Source organism: Osmia lignaria, chromosome 14 (genome assembly GCF_051020975.1).
Source record: "Osmia lignaria lignaria isolate PbOS001 chromosome 14, iyOsmLign1, whole genome shotgun sequence".
NCBI classification, from domain to species: domain Eukaryota; kingdom Metazoa; phylum Arthropoda; class Insecta; order Hymenoptera; family Megachilidae; genus Osmia; species Osmia lignaria.
In genome coordinates this window covers 1,706,105-1,732,399 of record NC_135045.1, presented here as the reverse complement: position 1 = coordinate 1,732,399, position 26,295 = coordinate 1,706,105, and the positions used below count along the sequence as shown (strand labels likewise).

General features: G+C 39.1%; 1 protein-coding gene across 2 annotated transcripts in view; it reads right to left on the bottom strand.

Annotated features, from left to right (window-relative positions):
• The window catches only part of LOC117609155 (uncharacterized), a 79,050-nt gene that overhangs the window by 36,091 nt on the left and 16,664 nt on the right, over positions 1 to 26,295 (bottom strand). Inside the window, exon 2 of one of the 2 annotated variants that reach the window (XM_034335133.2) lies at positions 8,148 to 8,216. The exons of the other annotated variant lie outside the window; for it this stretch is intronic. The gene's annotated coding sequence lies outside the window, so the exon portion shown is untranslated. The remainder of the gene's footprint in view (positions 1 to 8,147; positions 8,217 to 26,295) is intronic. 2 annotated transcript variants of the gene reach the window in all.

The window sequence follows — 26,295 nt, the reverse complement described above, 5'->3', positions numbered from 1 at the left end:
TAAACACGTATGTGCATTGCCATATCGCGAATGGTCATGCGTAGTATAGCACATTATAACAACGATAACGAACAATATGATCGTTTAACCCCTTGGCTGATAATATCGAGTTACATTCGTGACACAACTTACACTGCAAACGTAACAAACTTAGCGTCTGTGGCAGAGTTGCATCGTAATCATAGCTCTAATTACAGACTGCACAGTCGGGGATCGTTAAAGGAAAGCACGCATGATGTTTCAACCTTTCGTAACAATTTAATAAGCACAATATTGTAGGGAAAACCATAATCCATAATATCGAAGATTGTTTTCCTTGTGTTAAAAAATATTTGGATAAAAAAGCGAGAACTTTCTTTCATAATGTCCAAAGATAGTTTTAATAATTTATTTGGAAAATCGATGGGAAAAGTGTCGCGAATTTATGGGACGGTCTGATATTAAATTTATGACGTGGATCGTCGATAACTCCCATGACGGTTTACGTGTTAACACCCTACCATAACTCAATAATAAGTAAAGACTAATCTACAAATTCCCTTCTCCATACATCGCACTTAAATATTAACATTCCGTTCAACGTGACAAATGAATTTCTATCGATCGAAGCTTATTAATTGGTTTACACTCGATAGCGTAGAGGCGTGCGAACAAACGTTTGATCGGTAAAGTATTAGTTTACGTTCGAGCGGACCAAGTTGATTAGATTATTAAAAAAAAAAATCACTATACTCGTCCGTGAAACGTATCCAGTTCGACGAATTAATATCTCGCGTGTTTCACGTTGTGGTATTTTTTTCCCCAGTACGCGTTACACCCCGGATAATTGGAAGGCAAATATTCGCCTTCTCCGTGCACCGATCAATTGATAATCGGTTTACAACCGATCGTATTTCCGGCATCGATAGAATTTTTCTCTTGTGTACCGGAAATAATCGAATTCCGTCAGCGACACCATTTGCAGGGATTTTAATCATGGTTTTCTTTTTTTCACTGTGACGAGGGACCAGATCAATGAATATATCAATACAAACATTAATACGTGAATAGAAATTCCGTGACAATAATTGAAGTGGATCGTTGAAGCTGTCGCCGAGGGAGTGCATAACACGATCGTATATCAGCTGATATTTTAAGCCGTGACCCGTTGAATTTATAATAGATATTTGCTTTTGTTGCAGCATGCAAATTGCTCTTTTGTTGTCGAATACCAGACACGTTCGAGAGTCGAAACTTCTCGACAGTAAATTACTGAATTCGTAACGAGGATGTGTCGAGAAAATGATCGTTTCTCGGAAGAAAATTTCTAGAATCATAAAATCATCGTTGGTTAGACACGAGATAAATAACACCCCGGATGGTGTGTACTCTAAAAATCATGACGACCATAAAAATGGAAAAGAGTACGCACGCGGGCTGAAATCACAATGGGGTCAAACGTGGGATTCCCAGCCAGTTTGCCAGCCGCATAAAGATTCAGAAAACTTGCCGCATTTAAAATATTTATAAAGCCGTCCGTTTGCACGAGGAATGCGAACACCCCTGGCGTGGCCTATCCATGTCTCTCCCCCTGTTGTTCAACGACGTTAGCGGAATTATATTCTATCCTCGGTGAATCTTTTATAGTGACCGTAACGCGACTAACAACAGGGGCAGTAAACCGGATACACGTGTCTGATACGCTCCATCAGGACGCGAGTTCTCGCTGGAATTGAGTTGTAAAGTGGTTGAACAATGACCACGGAACATCCGAAATATCGTCCGACAGGATGCTTCGTTCAAGCGAGATTATCGTTGTGAAACAGCTTGTTTCGCTCTAAACATTTTCTGTTCTCTAAATTTCATCCCTTTTATCTATACACACCACTCCTTAAACGATTTTTTATTTCTTCTTTAATTTATATCGAGAGCCACTGAACTTGATAACAGTTGCTGCTTGATAACGATTTATTTGCATACTACGTTGAAACTTCAAACTGAAAGTGAACAATTTTCGCTACCTTCTTTATCGAAAATAATTCCTTTGATAATTAGATCTCGCGAGAGGCGAGGTAGATTCAAGTTTTCGCGTTCGATCGACACCCCTTTCATTTGTTTACTGTTTCTCTCAAAGGATTATTCCATGAGATAGGCAAGAGTGCTTTCAGTTCTGTTCAAACTCGAATAGCTGTCGATATGGATCGAGGCCTTTGGAAAACTTTGGTGTTTCAAGAACAGTTCCACCCTCCTGTGTATTCAATTCTATCGAATTTGTCACACGTTTCTCCGTGTCGAACGATCAGGAGAATTTTTCAATTTTATACCGATTCTAATTTTGTACAGTAATAATTTTATGCGGCTGACTAGCTGAGGTGAAGGTAAATTCTCTTCGGAATTGTTCCCAGTCTTTCGATCGTGCGCCGTTAAAAGGAGGAAGAAGCGCTTGAACTTTGGACAACATTTCTGATGAAAGTTGGTAGCAAGTCATCGAAAGTTCGCTCATCGAACAAGCACCGTCGACAGAAAACATATCGCCGGGTGCTTCTTCGTTTTAATTAAACTTTCTAATACTTGACACGTTAAAACATTGACACGAATCAATTATCGGCATAACTTTTGCAAAATTCCTTTAGAAGGGCTTTCATTAAGTACAGTTAATTAACTTGTGTCATCCTGTTAGCGATGAAATTAGCGCTGCTTGAAATTAAGTAGAAATAATTGCACTTTCGCGATTCGTACCTCGAGCAACTAATTACGAGAAAGTTTGGATATGAAATAACTATCTTCATTTTTCCCACCAATTTTCTATTTCAACTATCCTTGACGGGGGTCGAGCACTTTACCTGGTTTGTTTTCGTACTGGTACGCTAATGCGGCTGGGTGATGGTCTGGTCTAGGTCCATTATGCTCAAATATTAACCCGGCATCCCTCGTCGCGGATCATCCCATCGTTATTAATCAGAAACTCATCAACAGCTAGGTGGGCAAACTATAATAGAACGCCAATTAATTTTTCGCTTTCACGTTTGGTAGTTGAACCGTGGTCTCAGACCATTGAAAGTAAGATATACGAAGCGTGCAATTGTTCGATGACATATTTCACGGTAGCTGAATGGGTACAAACGAAACTGAAAAGTAATAACGAAGATGTAATGGCTTGGAAAGGGTTAATGAAATTACGCTTATTGTTTTAGTTCCGGCTGAGAAGCTGCTCGATCTTATATCTTGCTGTTTCTCCTTTGTTGGATGTACAGCAATCGTCGAGTATTTGTTTTCATAAAGACTGGTAACGATTTAAGAATGAGCATGTTGATTTAGAAGATTCTTTTATTTTACACGGTGCAGGTGGTTGAAAGAAGTAGAAGAGATTCAATGTTTTCTTTCATTATTCTCTTTACGTCCGCACAGGAACGAATGAAACGTTAACCGAAAGTTAATTAAACTTTCCTCGGCATTTTTCTTTGGGGAATGTTTTTAATATTCCTACGGCAACCAGAATCTTACGGTTAATAGGTAGAATAATGGTAGAAGAGAAGAGGAATTAGGATTCGAGACTGTACGTTGAATTTCGCGTTGAAACTTAGCAATGTCGGAAAATGTTCCCACTCTCAGCGAAATAATGCAGCAGTCTGAGCTCTTACGAGTGAAATGTGACAAGTAACTGAGCAAGTATGGTTAACGTACGTGTGTACGTGTGTCGGTACGTCTGTACATAGACGCGAGTCCTTTTAAGAGCAAACACGTCACGCTGGAAAGAGGTTTAAAGGGAAAAGTCCTTTTCAGTCGACGTGGCGAATGGAAAAGCAGCTTGTTTGACATTTTAGCGAGGCAGAAATAGCTATTTTTCTATTCGTTTTGATGTGCCGGGCTCTATTTGATAACTGATTCTAGCCGGATTTATTCGATCTCCGCGACTACTACCGGGTTAATTGCTGAAATAAAAATGACCACGTATAAAACCATCTACGACCGACTGGATTGTACATTTAAAAAAGAAAATCCTCGTCGAATAAATTATTGATCGAAAGCCAAGGACGCAAATATTCAACGATAATCTCTAACATCTGTTTCGCGATAAAACTCGATTTCACAAGTACGTACATAGGTAAATACTTTCCAGCATGCAATCGCGCGTGACCCCTGAGAATCGCGATGAGAATTGTCGATTTATTTAAATAAACATGCGATTAAAGCTGAATTGACCGACACCCGTGCGGGAACAAACATAGTCCGTGAAATATCGAGGGAACGCGTGAAAAGCGGTCGCGTTTTGCTACATCGCGAATCGTGAAAAATTACCTTCGCCTCGTGTATTCTCGTGCGCGTTAAATTGAAATTCCATCCCCCGTCCCCCTTCTTTTTTTCCTTCCTACCTTTAATTTCATTTCTTTTCTTTTCCCGCAATTCGCGGCCGCGTTTCCTATACCGTTTATAATTTGCACGAGAGCTGCAGTAGCCGCAATCGCAATTCCAGCAACAACGGTACATCGACACGTCGTAAAAGCGGGTAGATTTTCAGCCTCGAAATTCCGCAGCATCCTCTCGCCGGCAAATTCCATTATTCTTCGTTAGGGAGGAGCAAACGTAAAATTGCGCCACGCCGTACACACAGCGGCGAGATGAAACGCGGGAAACATTTGCCTTCCATCAACCACCCTTCTTCAACCCCTGTCCACGGGTTAAATTCTGTACACCATTTTCAGAAATTCTAATCTTCTTTGACGACTATTTCTTCCCTTTTTTTTTTTTTTATGACAGCCGGGTCGAAATAAATAAATAAATAAACGATCACGCGTCGCAGGGTGATGTACCATTTTCTTTCGAGCGTAACAAGTTCCCGTTGAATGTAATCATATTTTTTCTCCCTTTCTTCGGGTTTCATCTTCTACGATTTTACTTTGTATCGCATTCTTTTAACGAGACTGCACGGATTCTACGCGGAATGATTTATTAAGCATTCATCGAGACGTTTCTCAGCGAGGATCACCGCTGGTTATATCATTTTTCAAGAGGCACGACCTTCATTGTGTACGCCCCTTGTTTTTGTATTCCAGTTTATCTTTCGTGAGAAAAATGCCACCCTTGGACAATGCTAAATGATGTAATAAATCAACGGAAATTTATTCGAATAATAAACAAGTATTTGATAATTCGACCGTAGAAATAATTATCTTTGAAAATTAGTCATGGATAAGGTAAGTAAAAGCTGGTTAAAACGTGGAAAGTTGGAACAATTGCGGAAAAGAGTAGAATCTTCTTGGAATATGCAAATTTCATAGCCGAAGTTTCCACTTGAAAATATCCACGATAAATTCGCTTTCTGGTGACGTTTATTGCAGGTAACAAATATTAACTTGGAAATGGTATATATTCCAAGGTAGATACTTGTTAGCCACATTTTCAAGGTTGGACGAGTTCGGGTGCTGAGTGTTCAAAGTTAACTAAATCAAAGGAACCGCATGGCCTTGCAATCGAACTTGTAAATTATGTAACTAACCTACATAACTGTTTCGAAGTTTGATATACAAAATATCTTATTGAAAATTAACAGGTAAACTTTTGATCCTTAATAATTCATCTGTAACTAAATAAAAATTATAAAAATGGAGATATTCAAAAATTACGTCAAACAATTTCACTTTTTTAACATTTTCACAAACTTTCGTTTTTGCAATCTCGACTAAATGGAAAAATGATAACAGTTTGCATGTAAGAAAATCTCTATCAACCGTGTGAAAGGTGGGTCTGAATAGGTGAACGTAACTACAGCCAGGTGGATTCTTTGGCGTAGGTAACTTTGGTTTCGCGCCACCCAGAAACCATCTGTCCAAAAGTTTCATTGCCGTAAATGGAAATGGGGTCATCCGTATCGGACGAGTCGTGCATCGGACGAATAAATGGCTAGAACGACATCCAAGACAATTTCGTTGCGATTCCGTTTTATTCCCCTTAGGTTTGCCATTCGAGCTTGTTTCTTTCGCAATTCCTATCGCGTTTCCCACGAGACATCTGAATCCTACTTTCAAAGCGACGGAAGAGAACGACAGGGTACAAATATACGTACATGCGTCTACACGCGCGAATCAGATTGAACGGAGAATTCTTCGGACATAACGATCCCAGCTGAATTTCTCTGCTTTCCATTTGCATTCACCCAACTCTTTGAACAAATCTTGATTTTCGGACACCCATAGTAGAAATCAAAGTCCAATGAAAACAGAAAAGAAATATGCGAGAAGAGTACTAGATTATGATTCCTTTTTAATTACTTCGTTAAATTAATTGAAAGGAGTTGACAGAATTATAGCTTCGTTCGGTAATTCAATGATTTGCCATTCAACGCAAATCGCTTACTCTACAGAGAATAGAAACGTTAATTAAATCTAAGACGTTGGAGGTTGAAACAGAGGGTTATAAGGCTGCATTAACCGTACCGTGCATAGTCGTTAACCATGGACCAGCAATTTTCGAGGAAGCTTTAACGCGTCGATGTTAATAACAAGGGAAGTTTCTACATGGTCAAAGTACTATTTAGAAGTAGGTTAGTACCATCTAAGTACTGGCTATGTTCGTATAAAATCGAATGTCTGTCCGTGTGTTCTCAATTAACCCTTCAGCCAATCTGGACGAAATTTTGCATAGTTACCGTCTCGAAGTTCAAGGGAGAAACATAGCCTTCCGCGAAACGTGTTCACTACGTTTCCTAATTTTAGTTTAATACGATTAATTTCGAATAAACGCAACGAGTTCGTATGCACTTTAACGTGTTAATAAATCAAAATTTTACGAACAGTTATTCCAGAGTGATCGATGAACGAAGACTTTTTTACGTCGAGGCGTAAGTCAGTCTCGTTGCTTCGTAAAAGTTCAGGACCACGAGCTGCACCCTTTTTTATGGTTACCCTTTGAAGTGGCCGGGCGTATATTTAAATCACGAGCCCATACACGTCACTTAAGGTCGTTTGCACGCGCGTTCAACAACGGCCCGAGTTCGACGGTATCACGGATCGCATGTTGGTCCAGGCTGCATGAAAATGCATTCACCTACGAACTCCGCTCGTAATGGGGTTATAGTCGCGCGAGCATTATGCCACGCGTTAATGATAATTAACTATCATTAGCTGAGCGGGACGTATCCTACAAACCGTGCGACCACCATGCGCTGCGTCGCGAACAGACTCTCTTCGTACCGCAATACGCTATAATTAACGCAATAAACTAAGAACATTTATCGATGATATCTTTCCTTTACCTGATATGCCTTACTTATTAGGCCTTGAATTTATCTCATTCCGTATTATCTAACTTAAGGTGAACATTTAGAACGTAATGCACTTTGTCTTATCCTTATTTAAGTACAATGCAGTTGATGCAGTTGAATTGATATCGTGCATAGAAAATAAAAGCTAACCAGTGTTTTTTCTTATCAGACAATATTTTCTTTATGTTCTGACCTACAACGGGGGAATAGAACGATAAAATTTTCCAAATTTCACGCAGAAAACGAAATGTTCTAACTTCTTTATTTCTCTTTTGTTCGGGTAATAATTCAACTTTGTACGTATATCATTCAGATAGATACCAGTTGATATATGTATTATAAGACAGAAGTGGCAGACACAAATTTATGGATTTCGCGTGTCTCTGTCGTGTACGGGATCATAAATATATTTATACTGCAATTTCATCTTAACTTGCTGCGATCTTGGATACAATTGTTAGCACGCGAACTTTCTTTTCTCTACCAGCCACGATCTCGTACGATGATACGTTGACTCTTACTACTGAACACACATTTTCGTTAACCTCCAATTAAATGCAAAACTACTGGAATCTCGTAAAGAATTTGTGAATTTGAAATGGATCCAGTGCAACCTCGGAGAATAAACTTTGAAATTGTTTTATAACTGGGGCGTGAGGAAAGAGAAAATTGCACGAAGGTGAATACGCGTATTTTTCAAGGATCAGAGAGACATTCTTGAAAATTTCAGGAACCGAGCTCTCTCGATAACGAAACTCTCGAGAAAGTCAAGCAATTTCCAAGCTTGTTCCATAGAATATCGAATCGCAAGAGCGCTATTAAAAGCAACCGCAGGAAACAGGGTCGTTTCCCTTATTTATCGGTTCGCCTATGAATTTTTCCATCGTTCGAAATAATGTTTACTCACCGAACCGTGATCCCCGTAGCCAATTAGCCAGGTATTACGTCCAAGTGTTCACTGGTTCGAACTACGTACCTGAAACGAAAATAGAGGCCACGGTTACACCAAATGCTCGGGAGAAATTTGATTTATGTCATCGACGCTGAAAGGAGCGTCGTGAAAAGTTTCCCTTCGTCAAGTGCAACTCGAAGCGACGTAACGATGCACGAATAAATATCGGTGACAGGGTGCTCGATACCTCTGCCTTCCTTGACACGATTTTCTCTATCCTCCGCTTTTTATTACCCTGAACTCCTGACCGGAAACACACTACGGTCAATGGTGAATCATTAATTACACCATGTGAACTAACCATTACCCGCGACCGAATCTAATTTACGGCTCGTATGAACAGAGGAATATTTGAAAGAGGATCTTTACAAAGTTTCATACGAACCTGCGAGTTTACTTTGACAAGTTTTCTCAGTTTAACGGGTACTATTTATCTAGCCAACCTGTCTCGGATCTTTCGTTTTGCCAACTCGAGTAACTGAGACATTGTCTGCTCGTCAAGCAACGCTAACGCAATGATAATAATATTCCGTATTCGTCTTCGGCGAGCTATTAAGAAGTTCGAGAACGTTAATTACGAGCTGGTATTTCGGCTGATACCTTTGCGGCGTGTTAACGCCGGCCGCCGAACCAGGTGTCGGTAATTAAGCCGTCAGATTTTCGCCAGTCGGATTAACACAGCTGCGATCGAAGCAATTAAGCGTACGTTTATTTAGCAAGGAACGTTTCCGGCATATGAACTTTTTATTCCCGTTCGATATTTCAAGTGTTTGTTCATTTATCAACTTCGGTCTGTCAATTAGGAGAAGACGGGTTAAGTTGTCGTTTGAGTGAAAGACACACGAAGGTTGTTGATATAAGAATTTGCCATCAATTTCGTGTCATTTGGAAATATATTTCGATTCTTTTATAAAGTGAACATTCTGATTAATAATTGAAACTGCAGTCGGTTGGAAGTTGACGCGAATAGCATCCTCGACACAGAAATGTGAACGTGGGTAGAGATGAACAACAATGATTATCGAGAGATCCCACACACTACAAATTCAGTTTAATTAGTCAGATAACGTTAACGATGACTATCATTTCCGATTAACCTTGATTGCCATTTAGGTAGCTCCATTATGGTGGAGTTGCATCGTACAATGAAAGGGCAAAGAGTTACGAGTTTGCAATGGAAGTAATGAGAGGGCAATTGGAACATTAAGTGAAAATCATAACAGGAAACGCGAAGCTATTTTAGCTACTATATTGCTTTGATAACCTGCTGATTGTCTTTAAGTTAATTAGATAATTTGAAATAATGGAAAAGAAATTTTGAATACCATTAATATTTCATCTGCTAATAATGAAATGAAAAGATAATTTTAATATTATAAATAAATTGCACAACTGTAGATCGTGAATATTAGGCTGTTCGTATGAAATAATAACATGAAAAATTATATTTGCATGACAGTAATAACAGCTGATACCGTCACAATGAATATGTTAAAAGCTGTATGCAAAAATGTTGTATACAAATTTCCAAATTAATAAGTAGCTTGAAGAAATTTGATAAACAATTCAATTTCATTTTTCAGAAATAAACGAAAGCAAAATGTAATATTCCATTTGCACGAATGGTTGATTGAAAACTTGAATAATTATCAGTACGAGCTCTCCTTTTAATTATAAATTACATGCGCAGCATTCGAATGAAAATATAAATATTTCCTTGAATCGAGAGATTAAAACAAAGATACACATGCTGCGGTTTTTTGGCACAGTCAGATTAAAATATACATATATGTATATTCCATTGAATGATTTTAATTACCTCATAAGTGATTCAATTAATGCATCTAATCACAGAATTGTGAAATCTTTATTTCCATCATATTTTTGTCCGAATATGAAATATTCTATAATCAAACTTAATCTGATCATTTCCACCATTATTCACAACATTAATCAAACATTGGGCTATTCATTTTTATTATTTTAAAAGGTTCAGAGAATTTAGCTTTTAAGAAGCTTAGAAAATTATTTGAATACGATTGTTTTAATACTTTCTAATTCTACTGAAAATAATCCGTGAAAATGTCAAATGAAAATAAATTTTCAGTTCATTGTAGCAACAAATTATAACTTTGTAAGTGTAACAAAGAGCAACTTGCAAGTTTTTTCAAAAACATAAATTTTGTTACATGGAAAGAATTTTTCTATGGAATCTACCATTTCATTTCAAACAAAGTTCCAAACGGAAGGATGATAATAATTTCACATCGTCGACGAATTTCCAGTATTTTTACGTACGTGACAAAATTGAGGTCCAAGCTTTTCCGATAGTTTCGAAGCGGATTAAAGCTGTTCAATTTACGTGCTTGTTCCAACTGGTTCATTGCTATTCTGTTCGAATACAATTCTGCGTGAAGGCTACACTTGCATTTTTGCATCTTTCTAATTAGATATTTCCATGGGATAAATTGCGACAGTTTTACGGGTTACGCCGATTTCCTTCCATTTAATTACTTTAAACTAAGTAACCGATCGTTCACCATAAAAATAAAAAATAACATTAATGCCATTACAAAATGGATTCTATTATACCAAGCTCCACTACGAAAAAGCTACAAGAGTCTACCTAAAGGAACAGAAAATTCACTGTACAAGATCCATAATCTATCATTCGACAAAAAATGACTGTATCGCGAAGAAATAGAAGATTAATAACCTCACGTCTGCACAGCCATAAGTCGTGGAAAATGTACGTTCCTTTTATTTTCTACCCCTCTATATCCACCCATCGCTTATTCAATAACAGACATCCATAGTAATGATGATTCTTCCTTTCAACCCTTATCGTCATCAAATATCCTGAATCATTCACAGACACCGATCGTTTGAATTATTCCAACGTAATTCGTTGAAGTTCATTCCGCGTCGTTCGGATAACGACTCTTGTGAATTCTTTCGCGATGCGTCAAGGGGTAATTACGCTGGTTAGCCAATTAGCCGTGACCTAGAAAAGCTGGATAATCCTGGGATTGAAGCCTGAAGGAACTCGAAGGATTTGCACTGGTTGGAATCGCATTGATAAGGGACCGAATGGTCAGCAAAGGATAAACGAGGGAAGCGAACGGACCGAGGACAAGGGTTAGGTTGACCAGGTTGTTCCACAGGGTAACTCGTAACAATCGGATTATGGTGGTGCAAAGGAGGTCGGACAGTTCAGACGGACGAAGGACGGGTCAAAGGGATGAGGAAGGCTACGACACACACCTGTTAAAGATGGCTAACAGGGACCGGGTTTACGATTCAGACGTGACTTTTCTTTTAATTCTAAAACTAAATGTTTACCTCGCCTGTAATTTATTGGATTACTGGAAAAGTTTACAGTGGAATTTTTCCTTCATTTTGGTTTCTGCAATTTGTTACCAATAATGCTTATACAAAACCTCTAGGATATTTTTAATTTCGAATTCCACTGGCGAGTGAAAAGTAGCCTTTGAAATTTTCCGTTCTAAGAACTCGCGCGTTCGCTCGCAACATAAGATCCCTCTCGTTTGAAGGGTGCTTCTCGCGCGAACCAGCCGAGCTGCGTATTCTTGAAAACTTTCCCTTTCCCTTCTCCTTTTCTCCTCATTTCCCTCGTTTTTACGTTCATAATGCGGTTACAATTTCGCGCAACGCTCCGATTAAATTTCAACGAGGATAAGTCGAGGCTGGTTCCTTCGGGTGTGCGAGACCACCGCGAAAATGCTTCGGCGTGTTCCCGAAGGAGAAGCGTACTCGTTAAACTAGCGACTAGAGAACTAGAAGAGTTAACGTTACGACGCGAAACTCGAACCACTGTGCGCAACAATTGGCTAACTATAACTACTAGGAAATGGAAGGAAAAGTGATAAAAGTAAATGTCGAACAGTCGATCGTTTGCTGCTGCGACTTTCGATAAACGTAATTTATGCGACAAGAAATCGATTCGATTACGTTCTCGCTAATCCTCCGGTAAGTTTATCTCCCGGGAAATTCGTTTTAATACCACGGCCTTACGTAACCTCGTTATGCCGGCGATCGTTTCATTAAGCTACAAATAGCGGTGGAATTTTCGATGGAGAAGTTTTAGCATCAACGGGACGGATATATTCACGTTTATGCTTGCTACCATCGTTACCTTAGCGTCGTTACGTCGGACATACTATTTTCGAAGCTTGCAAAACGCCATCGTGTACAAAGGACCTAAAAAGTATCCCTTAAAAATCACTCGTGAACATTTTTTCTCTTCCCGCTGAAAATTTCATTTGCACTGTAATTCTGATCACTGTTGAATTTCAAAATTTATGTTAATTAAATCACGGTGCAACGGGGAGTAAACTGATTGCTCTGATAAATCATGTTAAGACCAAGCGACACATAAGGTATTCTAGTTTCATAAAGTTCCTAAGAGGGATGGGGTGGAACAAGGATGTTACAACGTCAATGATGATATCTTAGATAGTTATTTGAATTTTGCATACGCTTCGCATAAGCTTAGTGGTATGAGGTGTGCGAATATGCAAATTAGGAGTCTTGAATACGCGTTTAAATTAGGAAAATCGTTTCGCAACATTCTCGTTCGTCTCTTTAGAAAATTTGGCGTTAATTCTTATCTTCTAAGTTATTAGAATTTAATTCCCTCAAGAACATATGAAAAATTTAAATTTTGTAAATAATAGCATTGATAATATTCTTTTAAATAATAGCATCGATAAGACTCGAGTACGAGGTGAAAAGAATATCTGTACACGAAGGGACATTCGTGTACTAACTGATATATGGAGCGATAGCTGTTTCGTGTCAAGATTGTCATAGAAAATGTTCCCTTTTACAAACGATGTCATTTCTAGGTTGGTTATCGCTGTCTATCTTCTCCACTGTTCTTCGCGCCTCCCTGTTTTGTAAATGGTTTCAGTCAAGACACGTAACGTTATCGTAACGATGCACTTTGAATGTAACAACCCTCGAGAAGAAGAATAGTGGCCCTCGAAGTTCACGCTTCGCGTGAGTATACGCAGTAGTATCACGAACCCTTCTTTCACAGTATATTAATGGAATAATGGTAACTTGGATGCACTTTATTTAACCTGTAACTGACTACTGAGACGTGCGATATATCTGACTCAGAAATTTTTAGCAATTTTTAGAAATTTTGCCGTCCGAAAGGTCGGCGACGCACGGTGCTTAGGCTTCCAGCTGTACAAAGTTGGGATTCTATTTTTGAGATCCCATGGAATGGGATAGCCATTCCATGCTTAAATTAAAAAAATTATTAACTCTTCAATTTTCACGTCTTCTTATTTTCATACAATTACTAAGAAAACTGTTTGCTATGCAATTTTACGGCAATATGCTCGTTTCGAATCAGCCTCAGCTAACGTCGTTCCTCTATTACGTAGTCGCAGTACTGATGAATAATGTATCGTGAATTAAGCATGTGACCAGTCGACAGGATAACGAGACCAACGTTCCGTAGACAGGCAAATGCATTCGATCGAGTTTGCCGATATTACGGTGAATAATCTTGTACTACGTAAACTGTACGCAAAATTTGACACGTTCAATGTGATTGACTCTATATTACCGTTTAGCAGGTCGATTTAATAGCCAGACGAAATTTCTATGGAAAGTAAAGTTAGTCTAGGAATATACTGACGAGCGGAGTTTCAGTAGAAGAAAATTGAACAGATCAGACGGAAGAACACATTCACGTTGTTTCCAAGGTAATATTAATAAAGTATTTGAGTTATTGCAGTCAAAAGCTCTGTGTAAAATCTCTTGCCAGGTAATTTGGACGAAATCAAGATCGTGTCTACGTACGTGCAAAAAATTCAGTAGTACAACCTGCTGATTAGCGATCGATCAGTCTTAAAAATGGAACTCGAGCGCTAATGCATGGTATTTGTTTAATTTTTATTGAAGTATCGCGTGACTGCGTTATTTTTGGCATTATTGCAAGAAAAGATAAAGAAATAACGCTAGTTTTGTTTTTACAAAATATTAGATTTCCTATCTGTTCCAGTTTGTCCAATAATGTTCACGATTGCCAATTCCAGCAGCAAGAAAATAGGAGTACCTTAAACCTATAAGCCAGTACCTTTACGATTATGGTTAGAGCTGAAAGTCGTAACATCCGACGCAGTGTTAGCTTCTTTTTACGTTCCCGTTGCTTATGCGATTATTATGATATAAAATAGAACACAAGCCTGTGATATTCAGGATGCACTCTTCGCTTGTATCTCGTTCGATGATCGGAAATCTTATTGCAACACAAACGTCCGGGATAGAATCTATGAAAGAGCGATTCAAAATTTACTTTGATCACGAGAAGATACCGGAAATTGATTTTTCATCTTTCGATAGAAATTCGTTACTATCTTATCGTTGCTTCGATCAAGATAAATCTATGTCAGGTTTTAATTAAATCAGTTATAAAAAGAAACGAATTCATTCACCAGTATATTCCAAATTCACGTCAATCTGAATTAATTAATTTAACTAATCATTGATTTATCAACGTTTTAATGGAGAACGTTTATTCGCTTTCTTGAAATGAAATGATCTATTTCGAAATTTTGTTTTTTATTTATCACCGAAGAAACCATTTTCGATATTCCTTTGAATATTCAACCGATGGTAGCGTGTTTTTCCCGCGAAATAGAATCGGGGAAGCTATTTTCGAGCGTATTACTTCGAAAATCAGGTCGCCTGGAACTTCCTAACTTCCTGGCCAACGTTTCGCTGCGGACCGGATTTAAAGTTCTCGAGTGGACTACCGTTCGGAAACGTACACGCGGAAAATTCTGATGGCTGATAAATCCAGCGAACGTGAGCTGAAACTGGGATGCAACCGAGTCTCTTCCATCCGGAACGGATGTCGCGAGGAATTAATAGCGGTTCTCCGTGTGCACCTCGCTAGTTTCAACCACGACCCGGTAAATTTGCGAAAATGATGAATTTAATCACCGACCGGAGATTTTACGCTTCTCTAATTCATTCGTAATTAGAACATTTAGAGTATTTTATAATCACCTTACAAAACTCATTTTTAAGTGATAATTTATAGAATCACTTGCACGATGTGCAAAGAAACTATTCCACTCTATTTCTAATAAATTGTCGGGAACAATCCATCGCGATAGTTAATTTCACGACATGTCACGGAAATTGCGCGAACGATCGCGAAAAGTCATAAAACGTCGGAGTCGGAGTCGGTAAATGAGTAATTTCCGGCATAACTCATTCGGATTTCATAGTTACATTCCCCTAAAGCTAGCACCTGTGTTTCGGATTAACGAAACGTCGCCCATTTAATCGCATTATCCGCTTAGTATCCAAAATATGTGCTATTATTCACCTTAACAGTGTAACGAAATCAAAATTTGCAATTTGAAACTTTTATTTGAATATCATACTCATTTTAACTAAATTACCTACCTACATTATTGTTTTCTACTAATTGCCACTGTATCCCATTAAACGCATAAGAAACCTCATTGATAAATAAAAAAGGACCGATGTGACCCTCCGTGACGAAACTAGAGAAGCAACTTGGCTAAACTACGAAGTTTGTTTCCAGGTCCAAGTACCAGGACTCTCGTTCTATCGATCTCAGCTCGAGGATTCTACTGCTTTCAGCTTCGCGTAGCATCAAGATATTCAATTCATGACATAACTGGACGAGTTTCCAAGTACATTCTGTCTATATTGGGAAACTTGATACAAACAAGTCGCTGCAATTTCTTCACCGACAACGTAGAAACTAATCCTCCCTATTGCTGCAAGTTATTGTCATTCGGAAGAACGAGTTTTCTTAATAAACCACATTCTACCAACTGAACAATAAATTAATATAACGAAAGAGAAATAAGAGCTCGCAATATTGGAAATTATTCCTTGACACGTTGAACGCCATGGGGGTCACCGGTGACCGGTTCCGCAACTTACACACGTCTGAATAATTAAAAGCAAACAATAGAAAAATATTATTTTAAGTAATATTGCTATCGTACAAATAATGTGAAATGGCAAATAGAAAGCTTGAAATTTGAAAATAATTATTACTACAAAAAAATTCCCAATTTCACTGTGCCGTTCAACGTGTTAGCTTAAAACTTTGAAATTTCCAAATCTCTGTCACGAGATCCCCTCATTTAAACCCTGCACATGTTTCTTCGATTTCCATCGGGGCAAAATTCGTCCGGTATCCAGCAATTTTTATGGAAATACAAAATTCCATATTTCGAGTGATCCTGCACGATCTACGAGGTAAATTGGAAAGCACCTTTTGGAATCGGATATTGGACGAATCCCGACAGCGTAGGTGAAGCAGGGTAGGTATGCACGTATATTATTCTTTTATCAGTCGTTTTATTCGACCCGTGTCGACGATTTGTGCGTGTACAAAGGAGCCGGTTGATTTATTAAGCGACGCCTTTCATAGGGCGACTGGATCGCATCATAGCGACGTCCATTCAAGCGTCGCCGTCCAGACGACTCACAATGCCCTCGGAATTTCATATTCGTCTCATTTTACCGATGAAATACGTATTCGTATGCCAATGAGGAACGTTCCACTTGTCAGCCATTAACGTAAGGTAACCTGGATAACGTTCGCGGAACAGAGCCATCGAGGACGAGGACGCAAAAGTTATGTCAAACATAAATTGCTGCATGAGCAAGTAATTGTAAGGGGCTTGTCCCTGCGTGCTCGTTTGAAACTCAAAAAACCTCTGATTCGACGAAAGAGATTTTTGAAACGATAACAGCATACGGGAAGCGGAACATTCGTTCGAGGTTCACGTTGTATTAAAGTTATTTTTATCTCCCGTTTCCTGCCAGTTGTTTGATGATACCGATAAAATATTAGGTTGTTGCGTATCGAGACGTATAAATTCTGACTCGATTTAACGACCCAACATTTAAACCCCTGTTGATTTAAAGCTTGACATTCGAGAAACAAAGCTATGCAAATTTTTCATTAATATTTTTAATGTAAAACGGTTGTCAATTACAGCAAACAATGGAACAGCGTGTAATTCGTGTATTGTTTCTTTATGAATCGCCATCAAGATATTACGTAACGGGAATGAAACATTTATAACGGTACAGCTAATTACTATCATAATAATGAATAGTTAAAATATTTTTGATCAAATATACATACCGGGAACGTCGTGTTTTTTCCCTTTCTAAATAAAAAAGAATACAACGTAACACGGGCGGGCAAGTTTACGAGATACGGTTGAACGAAATAAATTTCACGCACACAATATTTCCCTGCACGGCGTAAATAGAATACCAGCGTTATTTATGAATACCAAAAAGCGTTCCGTTCGTAAATTATTGTTTTATATTATAATTCGCGCTGCCGTTTCGCTAATAGGCGAGTCGTGCTTTTGAATAGCGAGAAAATTGAGGAAACAAAATTTTCAAGCAGAAAATAAACATTTAAAGGTGCGACAAGCAAAGAATTAATCAAGCTCGCGAAGAAAAGCTGAAAAGTTGACGGAAGTAAACGAGCTTGTTGCCAACAAGAATACACAAAGTTGCATTATGGTTGAAATTCAGTAGAAAGCCGAGAGTCGCGTTATAATTTCAAAACGTCCGACGTAAATCATCAGCTAAATGGAAGGAAAGCACATACGTTGCTTTATTCACCGAGGTTTTCCAACATTCGAAACTTTTCTGTTACAGCTACTTCCGGGGATCAGAGGCTCGCGCAGTTAAGAAGTTTCAGATTGTACGACACGGATATGGTTTCTATAGTTGAACAAAGAAACTCTGTATGTGGAGTGAATCTTTTAAAAATTTTCTCTGAAGAACTTGGCGTCGGTGATTGGCTGTTTACAGGGAGGACGTGATTCAAAGTTTCCGGTTTCCTCGTTTAGTCGTGGAAAGAACTTAGCTTTCGAACTTTTAAAGTCGTCTTAAAGATAATGACAGTGCTTTTTGCAATTAACAGAAAAGAACCTAGAATTTCGTTTGAAATTCGAAAGCAAGTATACATTTCACGTTGAATGTTTTAGCATGAAAAGCTCGTCGAGATTGCTAAATCGTGAGAGACGATTTAAACTGTATCCCTTTTTCCATCGCCAAAAGAACGGAATCGTTTCGTGGAATCCAAACGAGAAATCTTCTTTCCTTGATATTTTCTTGCAGCTCGAGTTTCAAATGAAATAGGAATTCGATCCAACCAACGTAGAATTATCTACTTATGAAAGAGTGGCAAAGCTCGGAACACTATATTGATATTCGAGTAACGCTGACAAAAGGGATGAATTAGGGACCATCAATCTTCGAAGAAAGCCAAACTAATCAAAAAGGGAAGACAAGGTGAAATTCATCTTCGGTGGAAAGTTGTTCAAGATTCGCGAGGGTACACCAAGTCCTTTATAGTCGATCGAGTTTCTAACGAGGGTGTCAGCTGGCAAAAGTTTGTGGCCCTGTAACAAGATCAAGCGTAGATCTTATCGTAGTTTTTACAATCTCGAGTGGAGCGAAGCGCATTTTCTGATTTCGACGACGAGATAAGCCTCTTCAGACGTTCTCGTAACAGGGTGACCGAACGCAGCAGAGCACCCAACCCGGGGCCCGGGTACAAGCTGTCTGAGCCGGTTACAAGCCGTGATTTTATAGTCGAAAGTTTTGCGCCTTCATTTTCCGAGCGGCGTACGCGACCCTCGGGTTCTATCGATTTTCCGAGCTGCGTTCTTCCTCTCGCCCTCTCACTGACTCTCTTCCAACCCCTCGGCTCGTCTCTCTCGCTCCGCTTGTTCGGTATGCCTCGATGCAGCCCCTCTCTTTCTCACCCCTTGCCCTGTATCGGCTGTGAGCTCGGCTACTTGCGATCACTAACCCCGATAGTAATGTCGACTAGGTATTCGAACGTCGCTCGCTAGTTTCACGCTCGCCGCCACTGTTTCCTTTTTCATTTCCTTTTTCTTCTCCGCCGCTAGTCCGTTTTCACGGGATCGATCGACGAAAGTTGCTCCGCGAAACAACTTATCGAACCCTCGTCGAGCTTTTATTTGCATCCGACTCGACGCGAGGGTAGTTCTTGCCGCGGTGCTTCGACGTTGCCGATCGCGATAACAGCACGCGAGTGGAAACGCTCGGTGCACGCTTTTCCTTCCAACGGTTTATCGAGTTCAGATCGGCAGCGATACGGGTAATAATTGAAAAACGAATTCGAGGGGTTAATCGACGTCCATCGCAGTCGGTTAGGTTAAGATTAATAATCGATGGGAGCGAACGACCTAATTCGAGTCTCGTGCTGGTAACCTTGTATTTCTGGCCGATAAAATGTCAGGAAACGCGTGGGAGACGTAGTCGTTTCGTTCGAACGACTTGGTTATTACGTGACATTTCTTGGAGAGGCTCACGTACGAACGGCAGGTCATCCGGGCCCTCGGCAAATGTTCGTAAAAATGTGATTTTAAGCTCGCGACGCGGTAGCTTTCAGTGTTTCCTTCCAAACGTGCCGTGAGAGTAATACTAACACTGGTCACGATCGTAGATGGTATTATTCGGGTAACTAAATATCGAGCGTAGAACAAGCAAATCTTATGAAATTAATGCGTATAATCCATAGTCTTGCTTCGAGTTGTTGAAAGAACCGTCATAGTTTGCTGTTGTCTACGTCAGGCTATTTCTCCGAGGACAACCGAGGCGATAGAGAAAGGAAATATGAGACAGAACAAGCAACAATTTTCTCAGATTTATAGGGAACGACAAACGCGCGCTGGCATTGACGCCGGAAATAGGGGAAAAATACCATCTCGAGGATTTCGACCGCGAAGAGAATTTCGTCTGTTCAAACGGAAAACTGTTAACTGAAGGTACTTGTGTATAAAGCAATATTTGCAAGGAAAACAGGCGAACAGCTAAGACGGGTCGGGTCGGATCGATGGTTGAACGAAAAGTCGAGTTACAAAGAGAGCGCGAATAAAATACGGAAATTGTGATCGCGGAATGTAGAGAGAATAAAAGTAACGTCCTTTAACAGTGATCCTTTTTCGTCGATTCAATTTTCTGTCCACGAAGTTAAATTCGTCTGCAGACGATTATAGAACCGAGATTCGGATGAAATGGAGGCCAATCAAAGGTCGAGTTACGTATTGCGCGATCTGAGTGACCGTTTAAAAGCAACAGCACTTATAGGATGTGCTTTCCACCCCGGCAGCCATATATCTTCCGAATTCTGTCGGGGAAATAGAGAAACACCGGGCAGGATGGGTGATACATCAGAGGGTAAATCCGCAAAACAATTCTACGTACGAAATAAACGTTAGCCGGAAAATACGTCTTGAGAGCGTGTCATTAGACGTATCTATTGTATCAAAGCTTGGTAAGTTTTCCGGAGGTAATCCTGACAAGGATTAATTCGTTAAGGCGATGCGGGTTGTGTCGAGTCAATCGTGGCCAGGACCTACGAAACGTATGCCATAGCGTTTTTTTTCAGAAAAATAACGTTCAAAGGAACCGCGAAGCATAGAAAATGAGATGTTTTTTGGTAGAGAAACGGGAGACAGTCGAGAGGAGACGAGAGACGTAAAAGGAAAAACAGAAGATGAAAAAGTTTCAGGAAACTTTGAGAAAAAGTTGGACGCAATTAAATAGCGCTAGCTAAGTTGTCCGACAAAAGCAGACATAATTGAATGAAGAATGGAACGGCGACGGGCAGTCGAGTCGCGACGATGCGAAAAGAATATTTATTGCTGGGTTGTTCACAATTTTTTCGATAAATCCAGTTAAGAAAATTGATTACTCGTGGTTGTTTCCGTGAAATATTAGAAGCATGGTCACGAAAGATAAATCAGCTTCTTAAACGTAAACTAATTACTCGTTTTTCCGATGATGAATCATCCGTAAGGTAGCTTTCGCCAATTTTCGAGTTACTACACTCTACGAAGTTGAAGCCAGCTGTGTAACAAATGGTCAGGCAACTCTATGAGAGTGTACTGTGCCTTCCGGTGAGAAGAGAGTAAACTGACTGCTGCCCTCTAGACAAATCACACGCTTGGGAAATCTTGCGTGATTTAGTTTTGCATTCTTTAAACCGGCAACCTTTCCAGCTACAGGAAACAACCAATCGAGCGTAAACACACCTTCGAACGGTACACTTTATCATCGAAAATAATTGCAATTATCATTTTGCAAATTAAGCCTTGGCCTCTGTTAGAGAGGGTAACGAAAAATTAATAAATGTATCGCGTAAAAGTTGATGAAAAGTTAGAAGGTAACGAAGAAGAATGAAGAGAAGAAGAACATACAATGGGTCCAAGTTTCCGAGTACTTCAGTCGTAATGCAAACATGAAAAAGAGGAAACGTACATTGTGCAAACGGGATTCAACCGAGTGTATTTTGCTTCAGTTTCGAGTAAACCAACAGGCAAGCATCTTTTCTTCAAGACCTGGGAGATACGGATAAACAGAGGGAGGTGAGGAGGGTCGGGTGAACTACTAGACGAGGAAAATGGGAATTTCTAAAGGACTTGTCTTCGAGAATGTTTTCAATTTTCCTTGCTTCTTGTACCGCACAAATAAGATAGCCTTCCGAAGGATCTTCTTCATCTTTTACTAAAATCATCGCACTTCCCTGGAATATACCTTTCGCGGAAAGGCGAATGAACTCCTTGAATATTGAATGCGAACGAATATACCGAGATTCGAGATTAGAACAAGGACCGGTCGACGAAGTAGATTGAACGATCGAAACTGTGGTTCGATTGGAAATGAAACACTCTATCTGCGTCTATTACACAGGATATTATCTTTGAATTTAATCCGTTTCTAGATGGAAACTGTGATTCGATATTTTGTTACGATTGTAACGGTAGAACTACTAAAATAGGGAACTAAATATTCATGAATACTACGACCCGAAAGGAAGTTACAATCTAGCTTTGTTAAATCCCCAGATCTTGCATTTTCCTCGTTTTCCATGTTCCCGCGGTTAACTTCGTTGCGATATGAACACAATTCCGTGGTCCAACGAGAAAAAGAACACCTGCTATTAAAAGTTATTTAATTTCTACGGAAGCCGGTTGACGGTTTCTAATTTTATTCATCTATATTCCAGCGAGAAATCTGAATGACCTTACACATAAATTGCAATTGCACGTAACAATTGATTACGTTTACGAAACTTATAATACGGTCTTTTTCAATCGTCAAAGGTATTTAACGAACGAACCATTTAGTAACGTTTCCTCGTTGATACGGTATTTTATCGATTCGTTGGTCGACCGCATTATTGTCGTACGGTAACGAAAATTTTCCCGATAAAATACGGATAAAGGGATTTACGTCGAGCGCAAATCTTGTTTCACCGGCAAATACGTGTATATCGGCCAAAAGAACTGCGAACTTCTATCGGAGAACGTATGCCAATGCATTTTGCATCTATTTCGGCCGAATTTCATACGCGTATTTACAATGCGCATGCAAGCATAGTTTTCTATCAGGAACAATTCAATGGTAAAACAAGCGAAGAGCGAAGATACAACGGAGAAACGATGAATTAACATTTATAAATTGAGAGCTGCATATTAAATTAGTAATACTGATTGCATTTTGTAAATTACACGAATGAATATTTACGGGACGTTATTTGCAAGTCCGATTTAATTGCCAGCCCGGTTGAATTATTTCAAAAACCTACGACGACCCATACGATTACGAACAAATCATCTTTTCGCAACGATATCATTAGGTATCCTTTTGTAACAACCGATTCCTTTATTGCCTCGTTGATTTATTTTGTTCCGAAAAATGACCACAAGAGCTGTACGTTCGAATCGAAGGAAATATTCACGGGCCAAAGGGGAGGAAAGATTGTGCCAAGTTTACTAGAAGGATTTTTAAAACACAGAGCACGTAGACAGATGCATCACCGTCGACAGTTTCATCGAAAGTTGGAAAGTTTAAATTTCGAAAGGGACGCGAGTTGCCGTGGAAATCGAGGAAACGTCTGTGTACAATAGCACGCGGTAGAAATTGTAATTTTCATCGTGGAAATGGGAAATGACTATGCCGCGAAGCGTGAAAACGACACGGTACGAATGAAACGATTACCACGAGGCAAAGTCAATTTCGCGATTTTTAACAATTTTCTTCGCTGTTACGTAAAATCGACACTGTCCGAATTATTTTTACCAAATACAACCCCCATCTTTCAAAATCTAAATTTAATTAACCTGAAACGTTCGGAATTGAAAAAAAATCTGAAGCCACTCTAATTGACATAAGTCGATCGCGGTGACCTATTTACGAAAAGAAAAGATTCTCGATCACCGACGAAGAGTTACGAAAAAAGATTGAATACGATTGGTAGTCTACGAGAGATATGTGAAATTAATTCGATGGAGCCTCGCTCGTTGGTTATAATCCACCATTTATATTCCTCGTCCATACGCTAAAAAAAGCTTGAACGAACTCATTTGGGTCAAAGTGGATCCTACGGGTCCAATACGCTTCGCCAGCGGAGGTGCAAAGTTATTCCGGTCGCGTGTGTTGCTTTTCTTCTTACTTCCACCTCGTATACAGGGTGTTCCATTTTAATCGATAGATGTTCCCTTTGTGCAGGTGAACATGTCGCTGGTATGGAATAGACGCGAGTGTCCTAGAAAATATTGCGCTTCGTGCCTGTGTATCTGGCTGCAATTCGAACGCCCATAAATACGTTCGTTTGAGGAAATGGAAAGGACTGGGAATAATCGTTTCCGGCAATCGACGCGGTGGATCTTCGGATCTCGGAATTCGGAACACGGATACCGATAGACGCGATTCGACGCGATGGAAAGATACCAGGACAAACTTCCATCGATTCTCATGGGGCATAAACTTATTCGAATGGATTTGTACATCTGTAGTAGCGCGGAATGTTGGCGCGGTGTCACTGAATGGGGTTGACGAAGACAAAGTGGAAGAGTGTGATACTGTTCGCATCGCTACGATTCGTACGATATAAGATTATAGTTCATCTTCTCGACTTTTTACTGTTCTGGATAGTCCGAGGATCGGAAAAGCGTGTAGTGAAATTCAATCACCGGGTTGAATTTTTTTTTGCAAATTTGTAGATTCAATATGGAAGTCAGTGGGAGATGCATCGAATAATGAGAGTTTTGAAGTGTTAATTAATTTCGTTCCCAGAAACATACCGAAATTTTAATGAAAAATGTTTCGGCTACCCTTTATTAACGGCTACGCGTGTATTAACGAAAGGATTAATTAACAAAGTTACATTATTTTATTCTAATTCAACCGCACAATGAAGTAACGTGTAATTGGATAACTCCCACTCTCGTGTTATATGTTAGGAATCATAGGAATTGATGGGAATATTTGATGTACAAAGAAGCGAACATATTTCTTCGATATTCAATCGGGAAATGTGTTTTCTGGAAAGCTGCCCGGATTAAATGAAAATGACATTTCGCGATATTCGAGCATTACGAAGAGGTCAGGATTCCGATAAAAGAATATCGGTCCTTGTAAGAGAAAAATGCCGCAGTATCGTTTCACCTGGTTCGAGTCACAAAAATATGATTTCATTTATCCTACTTTCTTTTCATTTTTCTTTTTTTAAGAGGCCGTTTACACGAGACATTGATTGCTGTTTCGTAGCCGCTCGACGGTAGAAGTGTGCTTGACGTCAAGAGGGTCGGTGAGAAAGACACCAACCACTATGACTCACGGCTTTTACTTATAGGTGTAATCGATATTTTGATTTCAGGACGTCCGAGGATAATTGCGTTCTCGTTACTGGCACGAGAAATTTTATCGATTTCCCCCGTTCTCAAACGTAATCGTCCATTCACACCGTCTAATCGCCGTTTCCATGCTCGCTGATCTTTAATCGTCCCATTAACCCGGCTCACGTAACCAGAAAATAAAATAATTTCTATTTTATATATTTTCCTCCGATCCTAATATTTCTCATCAATTACCGAAATTTTTCCAATAATTTCATAAGAGCTAATTTACCCCCTCGCGCTAAAAAATCGAGCGAATCGAGCTAAAAAAAGAGTCTATTTCGTGAAACTATGGATAAAAATAGGAGACAAGTTTAACTAATTTAAGGCACTTATTTTTCGACCATTTCCACGACCAGAAGTCATTAAACAATAACGCCAAGTATATGGGTCGACCAGGTCGGTCGATAAACCGATGGTACATTCGAAGCCTGAGCCACATTGGAAGCTTGAAATAATAGATACTCTATACTACACTTCTCGCATTTAAACGCGTGTAGATATTATATTGCAATCATCTCGGTTTAACGTGTTCCTGATTATTGAAATTTTGGCAATGTACCAGATTCCTATGGTTCTTTTATGTATTTACATTGTACGTACATTTGATTTGACGCAACCCGCTTATCAACTAACCAAGGAAGGTAGGAATATAATTATCGTGGGAAATTACTATGGGGTAAATAACGAAGCGAATAATAATGAGAACGTTAATGTGCGAACGCATAACTTAGCCACGGTGAATTTGCATTCCTGTAACGTTTCTATCTTGATCGATGTAACACACCTAGAAGTAATTTTCTCCTACTTGAAGGTATATTATGAAATGAATATAGAGCAATTAATTCATTTTATAAGCGATCCGTTATAACTCGATGCATATAGAACAATTGAAAATAAAATACTTTCAGTAACTCGTCTTTTCTAATTAACAAATTAAAAGCATTTTGCATTTAATTTTTACAGAAGAGAATGCTTTAAACGATGCTTCATATTATGGTCCGCTATTGTATTATTAGCCATTGTGTGGCATTGCTTTGTTATCTGAAGATTCAGTTCAACATGTTATTTCACGATTTTATCAAACACTGATATTATTCGTTAAATTCTAGCGAATATAATAGAAAATAAATTGCATTTCCTTAGTATGACAATGTAGATCAGATTTACAACATAGTTATAATAATAACATTCGGAATAAAAGCGATAAAATATAACATAGTCAACAGCATTAATTCACAGCTAATATTTACATATATTTGTGTACCAATTAGCAATTAAATTTTCTCATAAACATCCCAAGAAGAATGACAATGTAAAGAAAGAGG